We start from the raw sequence: 26965 nt of genomic DNA on the forward strand, positions 1-26965 counted from the left end.
TGTACTGGAAGAGAACACTTCCATTACAAAACACATGCTAGACTCACGCACACACCCTTGCATTATGGTGCAAACGTGTGTGCATGGTGCTCAGCAGCAAAATTCTGCGTCAGCGCAAGAGAGGGGGAGGAGAGAGCCTTATTTCTGTAAATATGGCGCTCTCCTGCTCTCTCCTTCTCATGCAAAGAAGCACAGCATTTTTGGCTGCTGTGTTGCATGAGAAATTAGTAAGTCTGGCCCATTGTGTTCATCGCTGAGCAAGTGCAGGTCTTGGCTCGCAGGTCATGGCTCGCTTGCTAGTCTATGGCCTAAACAACATGATTTCAGGAAACTTACAAATATCAAGCGCATGGAGCTGGTGCAGCCTTCACATAAAACGATATCTGATGCGTATGTGTTGTTTTGGAGTACAGCGGCCTGGCTTGCGTGGTACCTGTAGGCCATACACCATGACAAAACAGCCATACCTACTCCAGAGGTCCTGTTTCCACTCTAATTCCTTGTGGCTGCTACAGAATCCCACATAATGCTACAGCTTTTCATGCCTGTTCCACATTTCCCCTTCCGACTCCACCTTCCCCATAGTTAATCCGATTTCCACTTTCTGCACCCAAAAAACACATGCCTGGTGCACACCCCAGGTCTTTCTCCACCTTTGTCATGCCTCTTCAGATTCACCCTTCCTTGTTATGGATGCACCATGCCTGCTCTAGATTCATGCTTACTGCTCCCACTCCATACAGCTTCTCTTTGCCTGCACCCAATTCACCCTGCTCTAAAAAACAACATTCCTGATTTAGGCCTCGCTGGTCTATAAGAACATAATTGCTTTATTTTAGTTTTCTCCAGCTAAAAGCTTCCTCCATTTCAATGTATAAATGCCTCCATTTTTTTCTTATTCGCTCTATTATCTATTCCCAAATGTTGCTTGTTTTTTTTTGTTACCCCGGCTGCCAAGGCCGAGCTATCTGTTTGGGCATTCTGGCATTTTCCTGGTGAACTTCAAGACACAGAACTGCTTTTAGGAAAGCAGAATTTAGCCAATATATTTATAAATTTGTGCTGTAACTTGCACTGTTTGAGAGCAATGTTGGGTAGACGTTACTAGACAGTGCAAGCAGTCAGGTTACAAATGACCTATTAGTGGCTTACCAATAAAAATTACAGGGTTTACAACCAGCCCTTTGCTTACCATAGGTTGGCTTTATTGACACTTTGATTTGCTTGCTTTTTTTTCAATGGATTGCTTTGTCCTTATTTGTCCATCATGGGTGTGGCCCAATCCGGGAGCATAGCGTCTTCACAATATCTCTGATTGGCTGGCTTCTATCCTTCCACTACTCACTTTTAGAGACCTTTCTTTTTTCTTTTTGGGTAGCCTTTCCATGAGAGTGCATGTGTTTTCCAGCTCTTCCCTTCTGCACCCTTATGTCCATATCTCTCTTTTGTACTTATCTGTCTCCTCCCTTGCACTCCGTGTTGTTGTAGCCCTCTTATGCCTCCCCCACTTCCTATGTTGCTGTCACATTAGCGTGCTTCTCACTCTTGTGTGTGTTTCTCCTCCCTTCCCCAGCTCGTTGTGCTCTTTTCTCACTACCCACTGTGCTGTGTTCCTTTCTCCATGTGTCCTTTTTTCCCTGCACCCCCGAGTTGCTCTCTCCCATTTGTGATACTTTTCCCTCCCTTGCCCCCACCCGTTGCCCACATTTGCTCCTCCTGTACCCCCCAGTACTTTTTTCTTAAATGCAGGCTTTCACGCGAAAAAACATCCTTCTTTTTTTTATTTACCGATCCAAGTGGTGTCTGTCATCTTGGACTGGTATATAAAAAATTAAAGCAAATGGCCCTATGTCATTCCGCTGGTGTGTGCAGTCGTTCTGACACAGGTACATGCATACGACATCATGCATGCATGCACCAGTGAAATGATGCAAGTGCCAGCAGTGGCTGCATTATCACACCTTTTTCATTTCAATGCTGCACAGTGTTGGGAAAAACACCAACACAGTGGAGCATCTTTTAAACGCACCGGCAAAGCCAATAGTTTCCAAAGGTGAGACGTATTGGTTTTGCCAATGATTGTTAGATCTGGCTTCTGACAGTGCAGATCTGTTACTATCAATATACACAGAGTGGCCTTTTGGACTGGTCCTTTCACCAGTTGGCTTCCTTCGACCACCCTCTTTCAACTACTGGCTTGAAACTTTGTCAATCATGCCTTGGCTGAGCACAGTGAAGTATGTATCTCTCACCTAATGCTATTGGTTAGCTGTGTGCATTCTACCACCTCTGCGCCAGTGTTGTCATTGAATTGCACGAGTGACTGCTCTACAATTACAGCCCTCTCTGCTTGCTCCTATTTGCTCCTTCCTGTGGGTCTCGCTCTAATGTGCTACCATTGCATGTGTTGGAACATTAAACCAAGACCTACTGGCCTTGCAACTGCTTTTTCTAAAAATGTTTTTGGGTGCGAGCCCTCTACCAAATCCCATGAACAATGTTAGCCTCATTGGCTCTAGTCACTGGCGTTAATGCAGTATAGAGCGGGTTCCAACATTTTTGCCAGGTTTGATTTTTGTTCCTAGTCTGCAGTTCCAAGTTACCAAATTATGCAAAGTAGGCACCGACCTATGGGCCCTACTCCTTTTAGAGGCCCCATGACAATGGATCAAAATAATATTGATTTGATTTTGAAGAAAATTACAATCAAGCTTGCTTAGATATTTTTTTCAAAAGATAGAAAAAATTGAATCAACTCAAAGAAAAGAAAACTTTACATCAAAGACTCTATAGAGAAAAGACTGTATTAATGTAATGTTTCCATTGACGGCCTAAAGTGCATAACCCAGAGACATCAATTTCACATAACAGTTTGTCTCTTCAAAGCTCATCTTCTGGCATTTTGTAAAAAAATACAATGCATTGGGTATTGGGAGATAATTTTCGAAGGAGGGCGGTTGGGGGGGGGGGGGCGAAATTTCGACTGCATAGGGGCCTCCACGGGTTTTAATCCTGCACTGCTAGTCTGGCCTTGCCCCAGTCTAGCATATTCCCCTTTCCCGCTTCAGCATCTCTGTGCCTGCTCCGGGTCCGCCTGCAGCTCTGGCGCCGTGCTTGCTCACAACCTCCCGCCATTCCTGCCCCAGCTTCTCTTTGACCGCTGGGACACATCACTGTTCCTCTTTGTCAAGTGTTGTTCTCTCCCAGCATGGGCTGTTAGTTCTTCCTGCAGGGAGGGTACTGCAGGCATGGTGGGGGGTGTCATAGGGTTTGGACCCTCCTGCCACTTACCACTTAGGTCCTTTAATTGTTCCCTGCAGCGGCACACAATGGTAGCGCTGGTCCCCTGCGCGCGGGCGCATTGCAGGGCGGGCGCTATAAATAAAGCCTTGTTGATGTGTCCAGATTCTGCGGCCTCATCCTGTCAGATCAGCCTGACTCAGCATACCGGCGCGGCTAGGGAGCCCCAGGCCTCAACTCAAGCAAGGAAAATGGCCGCCACTACTTTTTGATTGGGTAAAAAAAAGACAGCCAAGTTTGGAGTACAGTGGGTGTCGGCGGTTCCACTGCACCTGCCGCACTATTTATAACCATATCCCCGGCTCTGTGCCCGTCTTCTATGGTGTCTAAGGTTGGGGTGGTGAGTCGTTTACAACCCCTGGCAGTCTTCAGAGCCGTGGCACGTGCTCCGACAGCTGCAGGAAGAGGCTCCATGATAAATCATTGTGTTGCTTCAATTAATGTTCAAACGAATGGTTACCAGCCTCACGTGCACAGCGGCGTGTTTGCCTCAACAGGTGACACCTGTGGAGGGCAGTGGGTGCCACAGTGCTCTGCCCCCGCACGGCTTCCTGGAAGTGGACAGGATGCTGGGGCCGACCGAGGCAGCTGATAAACATGGCCCCCGCCTTCCTGGAGATACGGCCTTCAAGCAGGTGAGAAGCTCTGCGAGGCACCTGTGGCTTCCTCAGAGGAAGTCGCAGCGTCCACGCCTACCTCCTACGCACAGGCACGGCTTGCGACACCAGCGCTACACAGAGTGCAGACAACACCGAATGCTGTAACACACCACCACCGTCAGGGCCAGGCCCCGGCACCTGTGCTGGGCGCAGGCCTGCAGCATCAGTGTACACACACCGGGATTATATCCAGTGAATACACACCTCAGCACCCGAAGGGAGCAAGCCACCGACTGACACCGTATACAGACAGCAGCACCCTATGTATACAGACAACCCTACCATCAGTGCAGGTTGAATCTCATCAAAAATAGGCAAGAGCCCTCAAAATGTGGCCTACATTCGGGGGTAGGGCCTTTTCACAAGACATTCTTTACCCAGTAGCTGTGAAATTCATCTTGACATCCACACATTTAAATCTAAGTGTAATAGATATGGAGTGAGATCTAAGAAGCTATCTCACACTGAGTTGCTTTTTTCGTCAACTCTGCTTTTCCCTCTTTTGCTATCCCCTATCTTCTTTCATTTTCTATCACGTCTTGCCCTTCCACATTGGCCAGCCCTTTTTTCATGCGTTCTCACATGTTCTTACATACCTTCTCCCTTCCGGGCTCCCTTTTCTCCCACTGTATTTTGAGTGCTGCACATTTGACAACAATCTGCATTTCTTCAGTCACCTCTCTTATTCAGATCATGGCTATATTAGAGAAGGGCTTGAGATAGGGTGACCAGATCTTGAGAAGCAAAACTGGGACATTTTGCAAAAATAGAAGAAGGACTACAAATGTACATCAACGGTGCTGCGCAGAATGACAACTCTTATCAACATAGGAATACAGAAGAAGCTCTAAGAAAATAAATCAAATGTAATTTCTAGAACCAGCATCATACCTGTTAATTAAATTGCTTACTTATAACAGCTGCAAATTAGCACAACTTTAGAACAGCTAATAAGTGCCTCTCACTAGTTTCAGTCGACCCTCAATGAAAACTGGGACATGAGCCGAAATCCATGACGCCTGGTCACCCTAGCTTGAGATCATGCTAACTAAACTCACATTCTAAGGCTCAGCTACAGTGAGGAGGCAAAGACAGGTATTTTTGCAGCTCCCTTTGAAATAGCCCAGACGAGAGCCACCGTTTCCTGGTAAAGTGTTTGAGATAATCTAAAATGCATGGATGACAATAATAATGGCGTGCATAAAATATATTCTTGTTTAGTCTGACAACTGGGAATCCAATCTTCACAGAAGTATGCCGCCAGTTGTACAAACACCCATTAGCAAACCAAGATGTGCAATTGCACCCTCCCCCTTGCGAATGGGTGTGCAATTTGTAATGCAACCTATGTACTAATAGGTTTTGTTACAAAGTGTCCATTACAAAGTGCTATCAATGTAAATCTCAGAAGATGTCAGTACTGAGTGCTAATTTACAAAGCCCTCTTTCTGTCTTAAATGGTGTGGGAAAATAATGGTCAGATCGAAGTAATGCCCATATCGAAGTAAGGAATGATGATGACATAATGGCACGAGGAAGTAAACGTGATGAGTTAGTGATGTGAAAAAGGAATAGTGGTGATTGATGGTGTAGGGTAGGCAAAGGTGGCCAGAACTGGTGCAGCAAAGCAAAGGTGGGAAAGTAATAGTGTGAAGAATTGAAGGTGGTGAATATTATGTGGTGTGGGGGAAGCAATGGTGTGGGGAACTAAAGGTGGCATGGTAATGGTGTGGAGAAGTAAAGGTGGCATAGTAATGGTGTGGAGAAGTAAAGCTGGTGCAGTATTGTTTTGACAATGGAAAGGTGGTAGTGAAGTAATAGTGTGATGAAGAAAATTCGGTGAGGTAATGGCGTGGGGTAATAAATGTGGTGAAATAATCTTATTTTTAATAAGGACAATGAATAAATGCAGTGAAAAGTAAAGGTAGTGATGTAATGGCGAGGCCGAAGTAATGGTGTGGGGAATAAACCAGTGCAAACTAGAGTGAGAAAGAAAAGGTGGCAGAGTCATGGTGTGGGGAAGTAAATGTGGTGAAATAATGCTGTGGCGAAGTAAAGACAGCAAACTAATGGTGCGGCAAGTATAGATGGTGAAGTAATTATGCGGTTGAAGTAATGGTGCCGATAAGTAACGGGCGGCTCAAAGTAATGGGAGTGCCATGACTTCTTAGGGCCAGGGTCGTACTGAGTCCTGGAAGAGTTTGAGGCTCCATAAAGGCAAGGACTGTGAGAGCAAGTGACCATTAGGTCACTCTTACAAAGTGGTTTTCATGTGGAGTGTAAAATTACTCGAACTCTCTCTTCATGGCACACCATGCTCTGAACTCGTACCCCCACACCCACCCCACCAACCACAAACCCCCTAAGTGTTACACCCAGCCCTTAGCTTAAGTGCAGCGACTCCTCGGAGGGTCCTTTGTGTGTCACATACATGAGCGGAAGTTCCTTCTACGCCTCAGATAAGAAGACAGAACACGTGCAATCAGCACAGCCCAAAAACAGCTGAGCAAAAGGAAAATGCTTGCAGGAAGTCACGGTGCAAGAGAGAGAGATAGTGAACATCTGTGCGCCTCACACCATGCGGGCGAAGCTTTCTAAAGTGCTGCTATTGCAGTCACCGTGCCCAGAGGGTAGGAGGGACTTTGTGGGCTAGATTAGGGTCACTTTTTAGTAAATGCTCTAAACTGGCCATTATTTATTTGCAGAGTTTTATATAGCGCGAGCTTGACCCGAATCCAATCAGGTATCAGAGCGCTTTACATAGCACCAGTTGCGTTATATGAGGACACACATTCTTTTTTTGTTAGGCACAGGGAGATTAAGTAATTTGCCCAAAATCACAGGATGTTTAGCGTCATTACCGAGACTCGACCTCAGTTGCCCCAGGTCCGAGGTCGAGCCCCTAGCCGTTAGGCCACCCCCTCTCCCCTATAGGGCCCTTTAGGGCCATTAGGGCATAGTCTTCTCGATTTGTGACCAGCCACATTTGTTTGGCTTGTTTTTTTTTTTTTTTAGGTCTGACTTGACACCGCAGCAGTCTATGCAACGTTATGTTACCAACTCATTAACAAGCATGTAGAGTGGGCTTTGTTTCCACTTCATGCTGTTTGCTATTTAGTGTGTCTTTTTGTCTTCAAGGAGATACTTCCATTGTAACACACGAGGGGCTGTGTTAGGTTGAAAAGCACTCTATCCGTCATGCTGTTTGTCACATTCAGTACTTTATCACCTATATGCATTCTGTACAAAAAATATATATTTTTGACTACTTTTTTACCCAACACTAGCAAAATCAATAGGGCTGACTTTAATATTATACATGCACAGCACGGGGGTATACAAAGCATGTAAACAGCATTTGTGAATGCTTGCGTTTATGATTATTATTAGGTACATGAGGGGATTCGTAAGAGTCATAGCTGAACAATACAGCATTATATGCGTTAGCACTTTGACGCTTTGCCAATGCTCGTCCATGTTCTTTAACAGCCTGCGCATCAACAATGACCTTGGGGCCCTGGCTGTCTGTAATCAGTGCATGGTTTGGGAATGCCACTCCATCACTCTTGGGTAGCTTCTAAAGAGCGGGATCGGTGGCTGTATTCCTGTCGGTTACTCTTCAGAGTTGCTGGACTGACTCTTTCCATCCTTCTTGATGGCTAACTGATCCTGTGCATGCCCGTAGGCTGCTCTCCTGTCACTCCTCGGTGCATGCTTGCAACTAGTGCACGCTTTGGCTATCCACCGTTGATCTTGGATACACTATATATAATGCTTATCGCGGCTCCCTGTAACCAGTGCCCACCTGGGAGCCCCTTATTATTATTTCTAGGGCGGCATACCTCCTCTGCGTGCCTGTGGGTTATTCCTCATCACTCTGAGATGGACTCATATTATTTACAATGGCTGGCGGTGCATGCTGCATGCTTAAAGGTCATTCACGGATGCACTGGGGGCCAATATATAGAGATGCACCATGACTGTCTCTACCCAGTGCACGCCGTCAGCCGCTTCTCTGTCACTCCCAGGTGGATGCCTTGGAGGCGCAACACTGAATGAATGGAAATTGCATATGTCACTCCTTTACCGCCATTGTACGCCTAGGTGCTGCAACCTGTTGTGTGATGCAGACTTGTAGAGCGCACTGCCACCCGGGAGGGTATCCTTGCACTGAGCAAGTGTACGTCCAGCCACATCCAGGGCCTAGTGTGAGCACTCAAAAAGCCAGGTTTTCAGCTTCTTGTGGAATTCAAGAAGTGAGGAGTATGTGTGGCGGCAGGTTATTCCATGCTGTAAGAGTGATGTAGGAAAAGGCTAGACCGCCGAATCTGGTTTTCCTTATGTGTGGGATTTGTACAAGTAGGAGTCAGGACGAACAGAGGTGTCAGGAAGGTTTGTGGAGGCAGATACGATTGTTGAGGTATGCTGGGACAGTGTTATGAGACTTGGGTGGTTCCTGGAAGAGTTAACTAAAATGAAAACATTTTGAAAAAAATGTAGGTTGGAGGTTCGGCATTTGCAGTGTGGAATGCAAAGCTGTGGAATTCTCTTCCTTGTCACAAACACAGTGACCATCTTGCTTGTGGTTCCTCAAGATGTATGCTTTTTGAGTAGCTTTTCCTGCACCTTAGCAGTTGTTTAACATCGTGACCAGTTTATTTAGTGCCACAGTCCTTGCAAAGCACATGCACATTTATGAAATAAAATACATTTAATAAATTGCCCTATGCCAGAGCTCAACGTTTTAGACATAGCGACCTCACATTTGAGCAAATGTCAGAACCTTTAACTGGCTTTCACTGCTTTCAACAGTAGCAGATGCTACCGGGAAGTAGTGGTGGGGTGGGGATGGCGGCTGTTAAAAAAAAAAAGGGGGGAGGGGGAACAAAAGAAAAAGAAAAACACACTTACCTTCCAGGCGGTCAGTTCTCCTCCGTCCTCTTTGTCCACGAGTCGCACAGGAACAGAGGAAACTCAGGCGCCCCTAACCAATCACAACGCTACCTTACAGCAGTATTGTGATTGGTTTGAGCGCCGTGGTCTGGCGTTCGGACAGGGACTGGGAGCCTGGGCATGTTCCCCACCAGGCTGTGTAATGCAGCCTGGTGGGGAACATGCAAGTGCACATGACTGTTTCGCCGAGTCTAGACGGCCGGCCAAGTAGTCATGTGCACTTTAGAGTGTGCTCTCCACTCCTACCCCTGCTCTGCGGCTGACACAGCCCTGCCCCGCCCGCACTTTTACAGCGCCAGAGAATAGTGAAAAATAAAACGATAATAACATTGTTATTATCATTTTATTTTTTCTTGTGGGGCGACGCTCCTCCGCCTTAGCGGAGGAGCCGCCACTGGTTTAAGGCCTTATGCATGACCCACTGCACTGGAACAGGGAGCGCAATCTCTTAGCTTCAAAGTAGGCTGAGGCCATCTGGACCCACCTATTAGACTGACAGAGTTTAAGAAAGTGGGTGGTCGTCCTGCTACGGTCATGGTTGGCACTCAACTCTATGTCAGTAGGATATCCTGTTTCCAGTCCTAGGCCATCTGCAAGGCATTGTTGTCAGGTGTGTGAGCCCAATTGGCTTAAAGAGACAAGCCTTCACCACAACTGCTAGAAAGCACGAGGCAGTCAAATGAAAGCCCAGGACAGGTAACATGGACTCCTGCTCACATAGAGGAAGGCGGCAGCCTCGCTCTGATGGACCTCAGACAGCTGTAATAATCTGCTGAGAAGTCAGCTGTGGACTGCAAGTTCTTAGATGCAAGTAGGACCAATCCACATATTGGTGGGCGGAGAGACCCAGCCAGCTGCTCCATCATATGTCCAAGCTAGGTCCTGTTCAGCTGAAACAGGCGGAGCCAGTGGGCAACCGGACGTAACTGTTTCTTCAACTCCTCCTGTGCACGGTGGGAAATGTGATAATATGTATTGGTTTTTTTCAGATGTTTATTTGTTTTCAGCTTCACTTACATTTTTTAGATTTAATCTTTTTTTTAAGAAGTATTGCCTTTTCAGTTTTTAGTTTATCTTGCACATTTTACTTGCTTTCACATTTTTTACTTTAATTTTACTTCAGTTTTTATTATTTTTGTTTTAGTACTCACTTTGCTTATCCTCACAAGGCCAGTTCCACCGCCTTGTCTGAGCTCAGATCACCCTCCCTGGCCTGTCTAACGTCTTGCAATTTTGCACACCATACACTTGTGGAAAGTGTGTCAGCACCTCTCGTGGCCGCAGCAGCTTTCGATAGCCTAATTTATTTTTAGATAGAGCGAGAACTCTTATCTCTGATCTATTTTTTGTCTTCAGCTTTTCTTTTTCCACCCCCATCTGCATTCGCACCAGTCTCGGCTTCCTGTGGCGGTTTGCGTGTTAGCTGTCAGGGGCGAAAGCTCCACAATGTGCCTTTCTGACTGTGGCCTGCTTTCCAGGTCTCGTTCTGAGAATGGGCCAGAGGTTGGGTGAGATTCTGTGTGGGTGTGCTCGAGTTTGTGTCTGTATACGTGCGTGTGCATGGGACTGTGTGTGTGTATATCTGTGGATATCTGTGTGTTTCTATGTGCAGGTGTATCTTTTAATATCTTTGTGTGTGCGTCTATGTATCAGAGTTTTTTTTTTTACATTTATGGGTGTGGGTGGTGTGTCTAAGTGCATCTATGTGTCATGGGCCTGGGTGTCTTTATACCGAATTAAACAGAATGTTCACCTGTTATACTGTAATTGTCACTTATCACGAGCTCCCTTAATAAGGCTTGTGTTTGAACAACTGATAGAACTAACTGATTTCTTTTTTTTAATGACTCAGGGGCCGATTTACAAGAAAGTGACGCATCTGTAGAGATGCGTCACTTTCCCTGCACCAACAAACAAAACCCTTGCGTCACCATGGATGCGCCGTATTTACAATACGGTGCACCATGGCGCAAGGATTGGCAGATGCGTCAGAAATTCTGACTCATCTGTTGACGGAAAAGTCACGCATTGCTGGAGTCGTGTCGCAAGCACGACGCAACTCCAGCAATGCTCAAGGGCGCCCTATGCCTAACATGCTGCGTCACTCCTTACGCCTGCTTCAAGCAGACGCAGGGTTTTGATGCAGCATGGACGTAAAAGTGTCTTAGTGAAATCTTGTAGATTTCACTGCATCACTTTTATGGGGCTTCCTGCGACGGAACGCCCACCCTGCATACATTAAAGCTGACGCATATTTAATGTGGCGCAGGGCTTCACAACGTGACGCATCTCCATAGATGCGTCACATTGTAAATGGGCCGCAACTTCTACGCTACCGCTGCGTCACAAAAGTGACGCAACAACAGTGCAAAAGTGACGCAAGGGGCTTGTAAATCTGCCCCTCAATGTCTTCATGTTCTATGTATGTTCTTAGGAAAATGCCCTTCTGGGTTTTTCAAGTAATAAGTATGTCACAGTGTCGCCTACGGTAACAGCAGCACTTTCAGACCAGCAGTAAATGAAACATTCCGGTCACTAGGTTCACCATGGATCAACCACAAAAATGTATGTCTGAAGGTTTTCTCAGCAACTTTCTGCACAGTAACAAATTGAATATTGACTTCATGTACTTGTATCAGATGTGATTCACTCAAGGAGGAAATCAATAGACAAATACATGATGAGCGGAGAGTCAGCGATGGACCCAGGTCTGAGTTGAGATTCAAGCCAGCAGCCCGTGACACTTTTGATGAGAACACCCAATAGGATGAGAATAAATTATAAGTCATTCAACTGTTATCGGCACAGGTTGCGGTTTGCGAAAACGCAATTACAGAATAATTACGTTAAGAATAATGAAAAATCACTTTGAGTCACTATACAAAGAGATATTCTGTTCAATAAAAGGAATTAAATAGGGAAAAAAACAGTATTGCAGCGAGAAATTTGTAAAAGTAGAGATTGTGTTTGTCACTCAAAATTGCTATCCTTTTATTCTGTTCCATCCATTGTATTTGGAGGACTACTGTCTGCTATGTCTAGCCCAAGAATAAAGAAGGACAGATGTCTGGATATGACCTGAAAGCAGCAAAGGGCTACCATCTAGCTGCATAGGGCATGAAAAGGAGTGAAGGGCTTTGACTACTTGTGTATGGCTCACGAGAGCGACTGCTGTCCGGCTGCAAAGGGCTCAAGAGGAACAGGGAATGTCATTTGTCTGTATGTGTTCCAAGAGCAGCGAAGACTGATGTCCACCTACATATGACCTGAAAGGAACGAAGGACAGGAGTCTACCTGCATTTGGCCTAACAACAGTGAAGACTGTCAGTCTACGTCTGGCCGAAGAGGAGCAATGCACTGATGCCTGCTCGTGCATGGCCCAAGAATAGCAATGGAATGATGTCTGTCTGAAGATGACTCAAGAACAGCAAAAGACATATGTCTGCCTGCATATGGGTCAAGAACAGAGAGGGATAGTCAGGTTCCATAGGGCCCAGTAACAGCAGAAGACCAATATCTGCCTGCATATGGCCCAACAGCACTGAATGACTGTTAGCAGGCATTAGGCCTGGGAGAACCGAAGGACTGATGTCTGCTTGTGTATGGTTCACAGGAATAATTGGTATCTGGCTGAGTTGAACATCATAGGAACAGAAAAGGGAATTTGTCTGCATGTGTTCAAAGAGCAGCGACGGCCTGCTATTTTCTGCATAGGGCCTAAGAGCAGTGAAGGATGTCTTTGCCTGCTTACGGCCCAAGAGCTGCTTTAGGATGCTGTCAGCCATTGTACGTTCCCAGAGCTGCGAATAGTAGCTGCATAGGGCAGAACAGCAGTAATAATTGTTGTCTAACTACCTGTGAAAGTTTTGCGTATTTTGGAGGGGTGCTGTGTGCCTGCTTAGGAGCTGCGAGCAGAGATGGACCGCTGTTGGTCTGTGTGAGGGACAGAATACTGAGAAGGACTGATCTCTGTCTTCATAGTCTATACTGCATACACTTTCACCAACCCAGCAGACACCTACGCTCTGCCTCACTCTCTCTCATACATGCCCAGCATCCGCCAAAGCAAAACTGGAGGACGCTCATTCACCCAAGACCACTAGCATAACGAAACTTGAGGGGTCCCCCTGCAAAGTTCAGGGAGGGGCCCCCCTCCAGACTCACTCAAGAGCTCTCCGGACAGGGTACTGCGCTGAGGGGGCCCCCTGAATCTTGTCCCTGCACTGTGGGGGCTGCTGTGGCCTATGCTACACCACTGCCCAAGATATTGAACGATTTCCCTCAGCACATCAGAGCCTCCTCTTCACATATTGAGTTCTGCAAGAAGCTGAAGACCTGGCTCTTCATATAAGCACCCTGGGACCACACGCCTGTCCAAGCGCCTGGAAACCCTCTTGGATGATTAGTCCACTATAGAAATCAGCATAACTTAACATAGCATTATTGAGAAGGTCTGATGTCTGCTTTCATAAATGCCTGCACACTGAGAAGCACTGATATCTGCCTTCAGGAATGCTGGAGTGCAGAGAAGGATTGATGCCCGCCATCTTACTGGGAAGGATGGATGCCTCCTTTCATGAAGGCTAGAGTGTGAGTACTGAGAAGTACTGAATCCTGACTTTGCAAATGTCAGAATGCGGAAATTAAAAGGACTGATGTCTGCCTTCATGAAGGCCAGAATTCTGAGAAAGACTTATGTGTGACTTTGTTTATACCAGAATACTCAGAAGGATTAATGTCTGACTGAATTATGCCCATTGTGCTGAAAAAAAATATATGCCTGCTTTCATAAAGACTAGACAGCTGACAAGTAATGCAATCTGCCATCACAGATGCCATAATGTTGGCAAGAACTGATGTAAGGCTGTGGCCTCAGTGCAGTGCTCGCAGGATTCCCTACTCTGGCTCCACTGAGGAGCTTTCTACAAGATTCCCTCAACAAACTACTAATGTACTATGGCCACATCACTCCCACTATCATGGCCCTGTAGGGCCTGCCCTTACAAGGCAGTAACAAACAACCAGACTTGCCATCTGTTATGTCCGACAAAACATAAGAAGCCGCGACACAGCCAGTCCTGAAAAGACAGAAGACAAATCTTTTAATTATTTGCTCCCAGGGAGTTGGACAACATCTCTCCACACATCAGGTTCGCCGAATCACACCAAAACTTTACAAATAGGTTAAAACAAGTATTGACAAAGCCAGTAAATCTGGCCTTGGCAAACTGGTGCATTGGCTTATTAAAAAAAATCAAGCTTATGGCATATACAATTAAATGGTAATAGAAAATATGCCATCATGCAAACATGACTGCCTTTTACTTGCAAATACAGGATTAGGATATTATAAAACATTTTCTGGTGCTGCAGTTTTACATTCAATGTTTTATAAAAACAATCAAATTAAAGATCACACTTTTAAACTAGCTGTGCACCTGGAAAGAAACATATTATCTTTGGCCGATGTTAACAGGCCTTGTGCAGTCACTCAAAGTGAAGGGAGCCAATGGGTAAAGTGGGTTGTATGCAGAGCCGTCTTAACAGCATTAAAGGCTCTGACCAGTGCTTAATTTGTAAAAAAACATAAGTGCCTGAGCTGTCGTCAAGAGGACTCTGCAGCTTGCACCACATACTGCCAGTGCTGCAAGTGACAGTAGAATCACACCTAAACATCAGACTCTTTCAAGTGTGGCATTTCAGACTATTCCAGGCCTCAAAGCTATAAGAATGGCTTGGGTGGCCGGTATTAGTCATTTTAATGTATATTAATAAGCAACTGTTGTTGTGCTCATTTAAAAAAAAAAAAAACTACAAACAGCGCCATCATGTGGCAGTCTATCATAAGACCCGGTGTTGGCAATTAAATGCTGGTGCTGAGCACTGGAAGCCACCGGCCCAAATTAAGCACTGTCCCTGCCTACACAACCACTCACAGGAATACAAATTTGAAAAGAAAATTAGTGTTAAATTCTGGTCTGCATGGGGCCCCTAAGCTTGTGGGGCCCCTAAGCTTGTGGGGCCCCCTGGCAATTGCCCAGTGTGCTCATGCGTTAAGACGGCACTGGCTGTATTTAGTGAGTGGAGGCAAAATCTTAATAGCAGTGTAACAGACCAATGGATGAAGCCTGCTGACTAAACACCCCTCTGTTTATGTGTATTATTGTTTAATTTGTGGTGGGAAAACAATAGTCGGCGAGACAACCAGTGCTTAATTTGAGCCAATGGTTTCCAGTGCTTGCCACTTAGTTGTCAACACTGGCACATATGACAGTCTGCCATATGGTTGCACTGTGTGTCTAATTTAGAGATTAGTACCACAACTGTTGTTATTAATTCAATATACATTAAAAATGACTCCTACCTGCCACCTAATTCATTCTTATACCTTTTGGTGCCTAGAATAGTCTGAATTGTGACACTTGTAGGAGTGTGAGTGCTGGTAGTTGTGTTGGTGCTTTCATTGGCAGCTGTAACAGAGATGCTCTGAATCACCTTCCACCATGGCAGATTTCATCACTTAGTGATTGTATTTTACTGTAATATGTTGCAGTAGGTATGTAGCGCCTAGTGCCCCCGACGAGATATCAAGGCGATAAGTTGATAGGAATTGGGTAGCTTGTGGATTAGATTCACCTTTTCTATAGGCATAGGTCTTCTTGATTGATGGGCTGAGGATTTGAAGACTGGAGGGACGAGAACTGGACATCTTAAGCGAATTCAAAAGGTGCCCCATTTGAGATGTGCAACAGTGCAGGTGTGTGAAGGCCTTATCATATCATGAGACAAAGGTAGCTAGCACGATGAAGCTATTTGCAACTAGCCGCTTGTCCATCATGGTTCTGCCCTCTCCCATTATCTCTTTAATGCTAATGTCAAGCCCCTGGTGAGGATCACCCACTTTCATTTCTATTTTTTTAAGTATGCTGGTGACACCCTGATTCTCATACACCTTGAGATCTTAGAAAGTCTGGGTACCTGCTTTCACTAGTTAATGATAAAGGTTCAAGAGTGGATGGGCTCCCAGTGGACGGACCTACATACAGGAGATAATACATTTATGTTTGTAAGACAACAGTTGATCCTCTTGTTTTCTACTTTTTTGCCCCTAGAGAAGGACTCTTGTCCGGAACCATTTTGCATTGTTTAAAATCTTTTCTTTTTCCTTGATGTCAACCTACACCCACTGCCTCAAGTCCAAACTCTCATCTCGGCCATCTCCCTCCATTTGAAATGCCTGAGCTATGTAGACCTGTCTTAAAGCAGAAGGGAGAAAATCAGGGCAGGACTGGGATAGCAAACCAGCCCTGGCAATTATGTCCGACCGGCCCCCATGGGGGGGATGTGCTGGCGGGACCACTGCTGCTGTGCTTTTGTTACAAGGGGCCGTTTTTGCAGCACTGCTGCAAAACTGCCCTCCAGTAACAAAAATGGCCCCCAGCCGTCGAAAACTGGCCCCCACCCTTCTGGCACACCAGGGAAACACCCGTTGCCCGCAACGGCAAGTCCGGCCCTGGAGAAAATTGTTTGTGGCAACTGTTACGTGCTACAGAGTGGATTGTTGAAATTCATTGTATTCAGGCTCTGTTTAAAGCACCCTTAAGCACCTGCAGGTGACCGAGAATGCCAAGGCCAGAATGGTGACCAGCTCGACCAGGTTCTCATGCACAAACCCTATAATTTCTACCCTGTCCTGGCTTCCAGACAGGGCGTCTTAACAGCATTATCGGCCTCCGGGCAAGGCAGTGCACTAGGCCCTGCCTACACAACCGCTCACACGAAAATGAGTGTTAAATTCTGGTCTGCATGGGTCCCCTATGCTCGGGGTCCCCCTGGCAACTGCCCAGTGTGCCAAAGCATTAAAATGGCACTGCTTCCAAATGAAGCCCGGAATTGCCTCCAAGTTTGGCATCCTTGTTCAACTCTGCCTTCCACTTCTCACTTTGTTCCACTCTCCTTATTACTTCGTGAAGAAACGTCACATCCCCTCATATCCCACTATCACTCTCTACTCTCAAAATGCCAGCCTTCTGGTGGGTCCTCGTTGCTGCTGCCAATGACTGGGTGGCCAGCCCTTTTCTGTCATTTCCTCCATCCTCTAGAATTCTATGCCTCTTTTTCTGAAAACGATTCAGGTTCCTCCTCTTGTAAGGCTCTGTTAATGTGGCTTCTCTCTCAATTTTTGGTATAGTCGTTTGAACTCAGTGGTATAGCAGCTCCCTTTCTAAGTTCCAAGAAGCCCACGGTCTCTATAGGCAAAGGCAATGTTTGAATGGTGGTCAACCTGAAATCAGTTGTCAGGTAAGCAAAGGCGCTCCCTTTACGGTCTTGAATGAGCATGGGCTTAAACTGCAAACCTACGATGTCACTGACTTTTTCCAGTGATTATCAGCTTTTCTGGGGCACTTGGCTGGAATGTGACTGACTACCCCAGCTCTACCGGCCTGACATGTTTTTGACTCTAGTTTAGTTCTACGGGCCAGTCTCATGCACACAGGACACTTTACATTCTATGGTTCATATACAGAGCATGTCCATCAATTACCTGGCCTCTTAGTCCTTTCCTTGCAGAAAGATGGTTCTGTGGTTGTGAGTTTGCCCTTGGAAGATCATGTGTGGGGCTGTCCTTGGTAACAGTGGAACTGTGTCGAGTATTGTGCTTTCCATAAGGTTACATTTAGAAAGGGCCTTCCTACTGTGACATACTAGACACACCTAAGTGAATTTCAGATGGTTTTTGGGTTGTCTCTGCGGGGTGCATATCAGCGGGGATGTATTTCTTTAGTTCATCTGCTTAGTCTGGGTGAGCTGTGTCACTTTTTTCTTGGAGTCTTTGTGGGGTATTAAAGCCTCGTGCTGTAAGGGGTTTGGCTGCACTTTCCTGGGTGTGCAGCGTATGCTGATGATTGCATTGCTGAGAGTGTTTAATTTAATTCAAATATCTGGCCACTGGGGTGAGGTGCAGAGACCAGAGCTGCTAACTCATGAGCTGGGCATCCGGGGTTCGAGTCTCGGCATCAAGGCACAACATCCTGTGATTCTGGGCAAATCACTTAATCTCCTCGTGCCCATGGAAAGCATCTGGATACTATCATGGGTGGTAAGCCACGCTATATGAATCTACAAACAAACAAACAATCTGTGCAACCCTTGAATAAGGGTCAAAGTACAGAATCCGGTCTGTAGTTGTGCTTTGCTCCAGTTAGTCCTATCAAGGTGATCCACCAGCACATTGTCTCCTTGTACACGTGCCTCTATCTGGATCCCATGTAAGTTTCCAATTTGTTTATTTTTTTATAGTGAGGCGATCACTAATTACTCGGCTTCATGGCACATTGCATTCTCGTGGTCTGACTTGTGTGACTGACTCTGTCCCATTGCTACAGGCTTTTCGGATACAACAGCCTGGCATGTACCTTACTCTGGTCTAGTCCTTCCGATCTTACAGAATGACCAGTCTGACAGGCTGCAACTCAACCCAACCGGCCTTTCTCAAGCACACTAGATAAGTGCCTGACTCCCCTCCACTGCTAGTGGCATTTGAGAGGCCACAGCCTGACACCTGCCAGACCCTGGCCCCGTCTACAGAGGCCTCATCTTGAGGGCCAATCCCTTGGAGGCGCACTGGACAAGGAAAGAACGAGAACCCAAGAACAACCTGGGGCAGATTTACAAGTAACGGACACATCTGTAGAGATGCGTCAGTTTCCCTGCGCCAGCCTGCGATACCCTTGTGCCACCACGGATGCACCGTATTTACAATACTGTGCACCCTGGCGCAATGATTGACAGATGCGGGAGAAATTCTGAACCATCTGTTGCCCCAAAAGTCACGCATTGCTGGGGTCGTGTCACAAGCACGACGCAACTCCAGCAATGCACAGAGAGGCCTATACTCATTGTACTGCGTCCCTCTTTGCGTCTGCTTCAAGCAGGCGTAAGATTTTGACGCAGTGACTTCCTAGAAGTGGCGCAGTGAAATCTTGTAGATTTCACTGCATCACTTCTACGAGGCTTTCCTACAATGGGAACCCCCACCCTGCATACATTATACCTGATGCAGGTATAATGTGACGCAGGGCTTTACAACGTGATGTATCTCCCTAGATGCATCACATTGTAAATTGGCTGCATTGTTTATGCCGTGTGACGCAACAGTGGCGCAAAAGTGGTGCAAGGGGCTTGTATATCTGCCCCCCTGTGTTTATGACCGAGAAATCTGCACATAAAAAGATAGTACAGGCTGGTGTTTGACAGCACTGCTTTGTAAACACCTGCATGTATTCATGAGGAACCACAACATGGTGGCGCTCTACTTGTATTTTTAAGTCAGTATTTAATATATCTTAAATGTTTTTTATAAAAGATGGACTTTTACCTGCAGTTTAAAGTGACATGCGGGCTGTGACTGCAGCAGTGAACCAATGTCTAATACCATGGGCTCTGGCACTTAATTGTTTACAAGTTAAGCAAAGGACAGGTCTATCTTTTTATGTGCAAAGTTCTCCACCCTGACTGCGGAGTCTCAACAGTTGTAAACTTAGGTGCTACTTTACTTTGTGAGTAGCAAAAAAATGGTACATGTACACAAACGTGTAAGTATACCTTTGTGAATCAGGCCCACAAACAGCAAAGGTATTCCTCAAACGCTCCTCCGGTTTGCAAACATTGTGCTCACATTTGCATCTTAAGTGACCAACAGACAAAAATCTTTTTTATTTCTGGGCAACTTGCCCAAACGAAAAGTAGCGCGTCTTAGTGCGTGGGTGTTTCTTTATCAGTGCGTCATTTGTTTTGCGAGAAACTGCACATTTTGTGGTGTGGGTTAGCTCTCTACAGTGGGTGATGCGACGGCAACCACTCATGGGCCCAGACCACTTCCACCTACTTCTAGAGCGGCGGGGGCTTGCTGACAACCTTTAGGGTTTGGAAAATTTTAAAAATCAAGTTAAGAAAAGATGAAAACAGCAGGGTCAAATAATGAGTTATATGTATTGGGTCAAGTTACTGTATGGTGAAAATGCAGACACCAAAGTCTTGAAATCACTTTAACAACTTTCAGGAAACTAGTCAAAAAGTTCATACTAGAAAATGCCCTCCACAAATCTAAACAGGACCTCCTCCTGTCACTGCAGTCTTTCTCTAGTTTTCTGTACATAAGACATAGATTGTTTCTTCTCGTGTCCCCTTTACCATGATCAAATGCACGTTCATTTGAAGGGTGTCTCTTTCTCCATTTATGAGGAAGGGAAGGAATTTACCATTTAATTTCAAGACATTACATTGTCAGACTGTCTCTTCCAGTATGTTCATTTATATAACAAGAGGCGTTTTATGGCATGAGAAAAAGTGGGCAATTGCCAGTGCCCCTACCTTCCGAGGGGCACCCAGGGAAAGAGGGCTTCCTATTTTACTTCTGTCTGTTCTATTTATCTATCTAAACATCTCTCCCTCTCTTCCTACCTCTACTTCTGATTTTGTCTATCCACCTGGTGTAATTTTAAAGATTTTAGGGGTCACAGGCAAGACAAATATCAGCTATTTTTGTGTGACCTTTATAAAATGTAACATATACTTTAGTACTCTTTGGTATCGCACATTCTTAAATTAATAGGTAATGGGTAATAAAATAAAAATGTGATATGTAAAGTGACCCCTAAAATATGTCTTTCCAGGGACCCCCAAAATCCTTAAGGTGACACTGAGCATAACACAGCACTTTGTAAATATCAATCACAATTCTTAAAATTGTACAAACCAGAGATATATTTACTGAATACGATTGTATACACTAGTTGGAAAGCTGACAGAGCCAGTGCTGAAATCACCTTTGATCAATTGTAGATTTAAAATTGAAAAGCTACATATTACTGACAATATCAATGTCGATGATGCAGTCCTGGTGAATTTACGTTTCTCTGCCAACACGTGTTTCGCCCCATGAAGTGACATGCAGTCCTGGGTAGAGAGGTCTTTATTTTTATGAAGAGTAATTGGTTCAGGGGTACCAGCCTTAGATTTTGATTTCTTCCAATTGATTAGGCATGCTTCCAATTAGGTAGTATACGTCGCTATCTCCGCGAAAATATTAATATGGTGGCAGCTTCACAGGATCCAAATCTCAGTATCAATTCATGGACCGTTAAAAACCTCCCTATTTCCAAGCTGCATAAGACTGAGGAGAACTTGGAAAGCGGATAGCTTCTCTATGCGCCTTCCAGCATTAAATACCTTACCTCACCTATTGCTTATTAAAATTGAGATTTACTCATACCGGAGATTCTGCTATTTGGACCCTGCCCATATTATTAAAAATAATGTCTATTTTATATGCTCTAAAACCCACAGATAAAATTTCAGAAACCGTAAATTAATCAAATCTGAAAAATATAAGCTGTTATTACATTATAGAGGATAATCTTATAGTAAGGAGCACACTACCATTGTTAAAACACAATAGATATGCACTAAATATTATTCAAAGGGACAGCTACCACTAAAAATTACAAAGTTGAAAGCATTATGGAACATAATCATCTCCTAATATTACTGATATAAAACTCAGAAATATTTCACAGGACCTAAAAGAGGCCCATACAAGCTCGCAAGAGCCAACAGGGCCAATAGTTAAAAATATTATATCAAACATTCCTGAACAAGGAACAGACTAACTCCCCAGTATACCAACCCTAAAGAGATTGATTACCAGAACGTGTAAAACAGCTAGAGAAACACCACTACTACCTAGAAATATGAATATATAGATATAATGCAACATTTACTAATCACTCATAAAAAAGCCACCTTTTTTAACATATAACAACTTCAGTAACGATAAAAAATGAATAATTTATGCTACCAGTAACAATTCACTAACCTTAACGCAATGTAGCACATGGATGATGGATGGTACTTTTAAGCCGTGCCCTAAACCACTGAGTCAAATATACACAATACTTGGTCCATTCCAAAATATAAAAACCACATTAGTGTTAGTACTGTTACCTAACAAAGTGCAACTTGCAATTAAATATTAACGCATATAAAATAACAGATGAACAACTACAACTCATAAAGAATCATCATAGATTTAAACAGGCAACAATTGCGACCATACTTAAAGCCTGTCATATTAATTATTCCCACTCTAAACCTAACCACATTGGGGGGAGTGTTGGACTTTGGGGTGGGGGTGGTCACATATACTATTATAACTTCACACTTAACCATACTAGTGAAAGAGCTGTATTTGGGGATGGGGGGGTTCAGATTTACTACCCGCACTCCAAACTTAACAACATTGGGGAAAGTGTTCAACATTGGGGGTTGGGGAAAGTCAAATTTACTATTGCCACTCCAAACTTGACCACATTGCTGAAAGTGTTAGACTTTGAATGGGGGGTCAAATGTACTATTCTAATTTCATATAAATGAAATTACATAAATGTGCAAACCCAAATGTAAAAAATTACAAATTACAAAAACACCTTTATTTAAAACCAGTAAATATATATATAAATATTATCTCAATCAATCATTTTAATTCATTTTTTAAATCATTTCAATAATCCAGGAAAAAATGTTAAATAAATAAATAAATAAATAAATATACTTAGAATTTCAAACAATATTAAGATGAAATAAAAAAAATAGAAGCATTACATATAAGAATGTGAATATTTCATAATAAAATAATGAACAAATTTAACTTCATAAAAAATAATTTAGTTTTAAAAAGGTAAATGAAAAAAATTAACAACAATTTGGAACATAACAAAATAAAAAATTTGACATTACTCCACACCCTGTTTCTCTATAAACCCAGATTTCCACCTCTAAAAAAAATCATACAAAAAATACAAACATTTTCAATCAATCAATTAAGGATTAATAGAGGGCGGCAAATCACCCGTGATTGTCTCAAAGCGCTGGAATTGCTAACTGCTTATTTATTTTGAAAGCAAGGAGAAGGCACTAAAAACATGGGAAAAAACAAGGCAAAAACAATTAAAATGAAGGGAAAGCAAGGAGAAGGCACTCAAAAAACAGGGGGGAAAGCAAGGAGAAGACAGGAAGGAGCAAGAGCGATGCAGCAGCACAGGAAGAACAGGGCTTGGGCCTTCTAAATGGGGTCGTGCTGCAGCCTCCATTAAGTAGGTCCTCGGAGGAGGATAGGGCGCTGGAGGCGGTGGGTGAGCTAGGCAGAGCTGGGAAACAGGCGGCAGGCAGGAGCGGCAACGAGGGAAAAAATTATGAAAACGAGGGTAAAGCAAGGAGGGGCGTAACTCCTGCGGCTTGAGCCGGGAGTCTATCGCTTTTGCGCTAGTTGTATAACTTTGAGCATTGGAGGGGGTGCAAAGTGGTTGTATTGTATTTTTACGTGTTCTTAATCATTTTTAAATCGTGTTGTGTGATTTCATTGTACTCTTGTAAAAATTACTATTTAATCACTCACCAAGCGGCTACATTACTACATCACTGAGCCTCTTGCATTTCTTTCAGTGGAAGGCTCTTCCCTCGCTCCCGCTCCCCGGTACCTTCTCCATCCACCCGACCGCCATCTTGGGGGTAGCGCAGGGAGCAGTCTAGTGTCTGCTTCCCTGACGCTACTAAAGTGGGGCATGGTGCGAACGCGCAGCGGACGCGCGCAGCGGGCGCGCCGGCGGCGCGCCGAAGGCGCGCCAAAGGCAAGCCCGTCTGCGCCCGTCCGCGCCCTGACGGGACCCAGGGCCACCCCTCTTTCCTCTGGTTCTTTGACCCCTAAACTCATGTACTCACGTTCTGCTTTGTATAGCCTCCAAGTGCCTCCAGGGCCTCATTGCTCTCGTTTTTGCTGTAACGATGTCCCTCTGGTCTGCTCCGCCTGCACCCTAGCTCTCACATCCCTCCCCTCGGAGTGGTGCATCGCCTCTGCCTCCTTTCGGAAAGCTACTCCCTCTTCAGTAACATCACACTCCGATCCTGCTTCCGATCTTAGTTTTCTTAACTTAAATTGTAGATCCTTGCCCAAACACAAAAGGGACATATTTGATCTTCTTACATTATCTAGTCCGTCAGCTCTGTTTTTAACTGAGACCTGGCTTAATGACAGCTCCGGCCCTGATATCGCTACTGCTCTCCCCGATGAATACACGTTTGTGGGACGTAATCGAACATCTGGGGTAGGTGGCGGCATCGCTATCATTTACAAGAGGTGTTATTCCTGTAAATGGGAAGATCTGGACATCCCCAATTGTGAAGCTGGCAGTTTTAAACTGTCACTATCCCCTAATTTCACTCTGTCTGGCGTCCTCGTGTATCGTCCACCTGGTGCGGCCGCCACTTGGGCAGCCTCCCTTCCTGAGCTTATTGCTCCCTTTCTGTTGGAAGCTACCAATTTCATGTTGTTAGGTGACCTTAATATCCATCTTAATGATACCCTATGTTCTATTAGCACACACCTGATACAGGACCTTGCGGCTATTAACTTAAGTCTGCTTAACACTGGCCCAACTCACAAAGGTGGTAATCTCCTTGATCCAATTTTCACTAATTTGGACACTGTAAACTGTTTACCCTCTAGGCCTATTATTTGGTCTGACCATTTTATTGTATAGTTCTGTATTAAAATAGCAGGTGCTACTTGCCCTCCCAACAATACTCATCCTTCTAGAATCCGTAGGAATTGGCAAAAACTTAATTTGGAGCACCTTAATAACTCCCTTCTAAAGACCATGCCTCAACTTCTTAACATCCCCTCAGATGATGTTATGACAATTAGCACCTGGCTTACGTCTGCGCTCGACCTCTGCCTCCCAGCACGCAAATGTAAGCAACATTTTTTGCACCCCCCCGCCCCCTGGTTTAACGACCAATTAAAAATGGAAAAGTCCCGCTGCAAAAGACTGGAGCGCATTTGGAGATCTAACTACTCTCCTGCAGATAAAGAAAATTATAAAACTGCACTCCACAAATATCACGCCCTTTGTAAATCTACTAGGGCCGATCATGTCAACAACACTATATTGAAAGCCCAGAACCGCCCTAAAGCTCTTTTTAAGGCAGTCCAGGAACTATCAGGTATGGCCTGCGCTCCTAAAGCTCCCTGTTTGAATAGCACTCAATGCAATTCCTTGGCCGACTTTTTTATGCAGAAAATTGATAACATCTACGCGGGTTTTGGAGCCCCACGATCTGCCCCACCTGCATCCAGCCAACCCTCACAGAATTTTGACCAACCTCTTCTTCTGGATGATCTGGTTCAGTCATCAATCCCCCTCCTAGATAAGTGGGACCCCATTTCTATGCCCGTTTTCCAGAATTTGTTGGCGGAGATCAAATCTGGTTCTCCTTTAGATCCCATGCCCCCACAGATCTTCTGTTCTCTAGCCTCTGCTTCACTTGACTGCATTTTGTCTCTTCTGAATGCTTCTCTTACCGAAGCTATTGTTCCTAACGTCTGGAAACATGCGATGGTCGCTCCACTTTTGAAAAAAGCTAACGCAGACCCTAATAATCCTACCAACTTCCGACCGATCTCCTTACTTCCCGGCCTCTCGAAGGTGTTAGAGAAGCACGTTAATCGTCAGCTAACTACCCATATTGAGTCGGCGAACGTTCTCCACTTCTCCCAATCTGGTTTTCGGACGGGCTTTTCCACTGAGTCCACCCTTCTGGGAGTTACGGAAACAATCAGACGTCAGGTGGATGGAGGAGAGACGGTGGCACTCATCCTCTTGGATTTGAGTGCCGCTTTTGACACCGTCTCTCATACCATCCTCCTTTCTGCCCTGAGGTCTGTTGGAATTTCTGGATCCGCACTTGCGTGGATCTCCAATTTTCTCTCAGACCGCACTTTTCAGGTTTTTTCTCCTTCCTCGGTGTCCTCTATTCATAATATTCCGCACGGTGTCCCCCAGGGCTCTATTCTTAGTCCTCTGTTTTTCAATCTTTACATTAGACCTCTTGCTTTTCTTGCTGTACAGTCTGGACTATCTATTTTTTCTTATGCAGATGATACTCAAATCATCTTCTCTCTCTCTGCTAATCAACACTCCCCTTGTTCCTCTCTTAGTTCAGGGCTCACGAACATTGCCAATTGGATGACGACCAACAAATTAAAGCTGAATGGAGATAAAACGGAGCTGCTCCTGTTTGGGCCTGACTCCGCTCTCTGGGGCCCTCAACATTGGCCTCAGCAAATGGGTCCTTTGCCAGTCCCGGCAACCACAGCTCGCAACCTCGGGGTCCTCTTTGATAATCAGCTATCCATGAGACAACATGTGATTAAAGTCGCAGCCACCTGTACTACTATTATCAGGTGGCTGAGGAAGATCACGTGGATGCTCCCTCAAGACACCCAGAAGCTTGTGGTCCAGGCCTTAGTTACATCTCGGCTGGACTACGGTAATGTCTTACTTCTGGGTGCCTGCAAAGAGGTCTCCCGGAAACTCCAATTGGTACAAAACATGGCTGCCCGACTACTGTGCAATTTACCCAGATCTGCATCTGTTTCCTCTGCTCTGCGCAGCCTGCATTGGCTACGCATAGAATCTAGATCTAAATTTAAAGCTCTATGCTTTATGCATCGCATTAAAGCAGGTAAATCTCCTCATTACCTATCCACTTTAGTTCACCAATACTGTCCCTCGCGTACTCTCAGATCTTCCTCTCAGTGCAGATTCGCTGTTCCTCGTTTTAAACGCACCAGAATTGGTGGGCGCTCTTTTTCGTATCTGGCGCCCTCACTCTGGAATTCGCTTCCTATTCCTTTGCGTTCTGAAATGTGCTATCTTAAGTTCCGCAAAGGAGTGAAAACTTGGTTGTTCTCCTTATAACTCCCTCTTTGTACCCTTGCCTGCTCTTCATTGCTATGCTCCAGCGCCGGGAAACCTACGGGTAGCTGTGCGCTTAATAAATCTATATATAATAATAATAATAAGGCAACTCAAACAAGCATTGGCATAGCCAATAGGTCTCGCCTTTGAGAACTTATAAGTGTTTAGCCATGCAACAGTTAATGTTGTCGCAGTAAGGATATTGTGCTGCATAACTAAATACTTATAAGGTCCCAA

Source organism: Triturus cristatus, chromosome 3_2 (assembly GCF_964204655.1).
Source record: "Triturus cristatus chromosome 3_2, aTriCri1.1, whole genome shotgun sequence".
In the NCBI taxonomy this organism is placed as follows: Eukaryota; Metazoa; Chordata; class Amphibia; order Caudata; family Salamandridae; genus Triturus; species Triturus cristatus.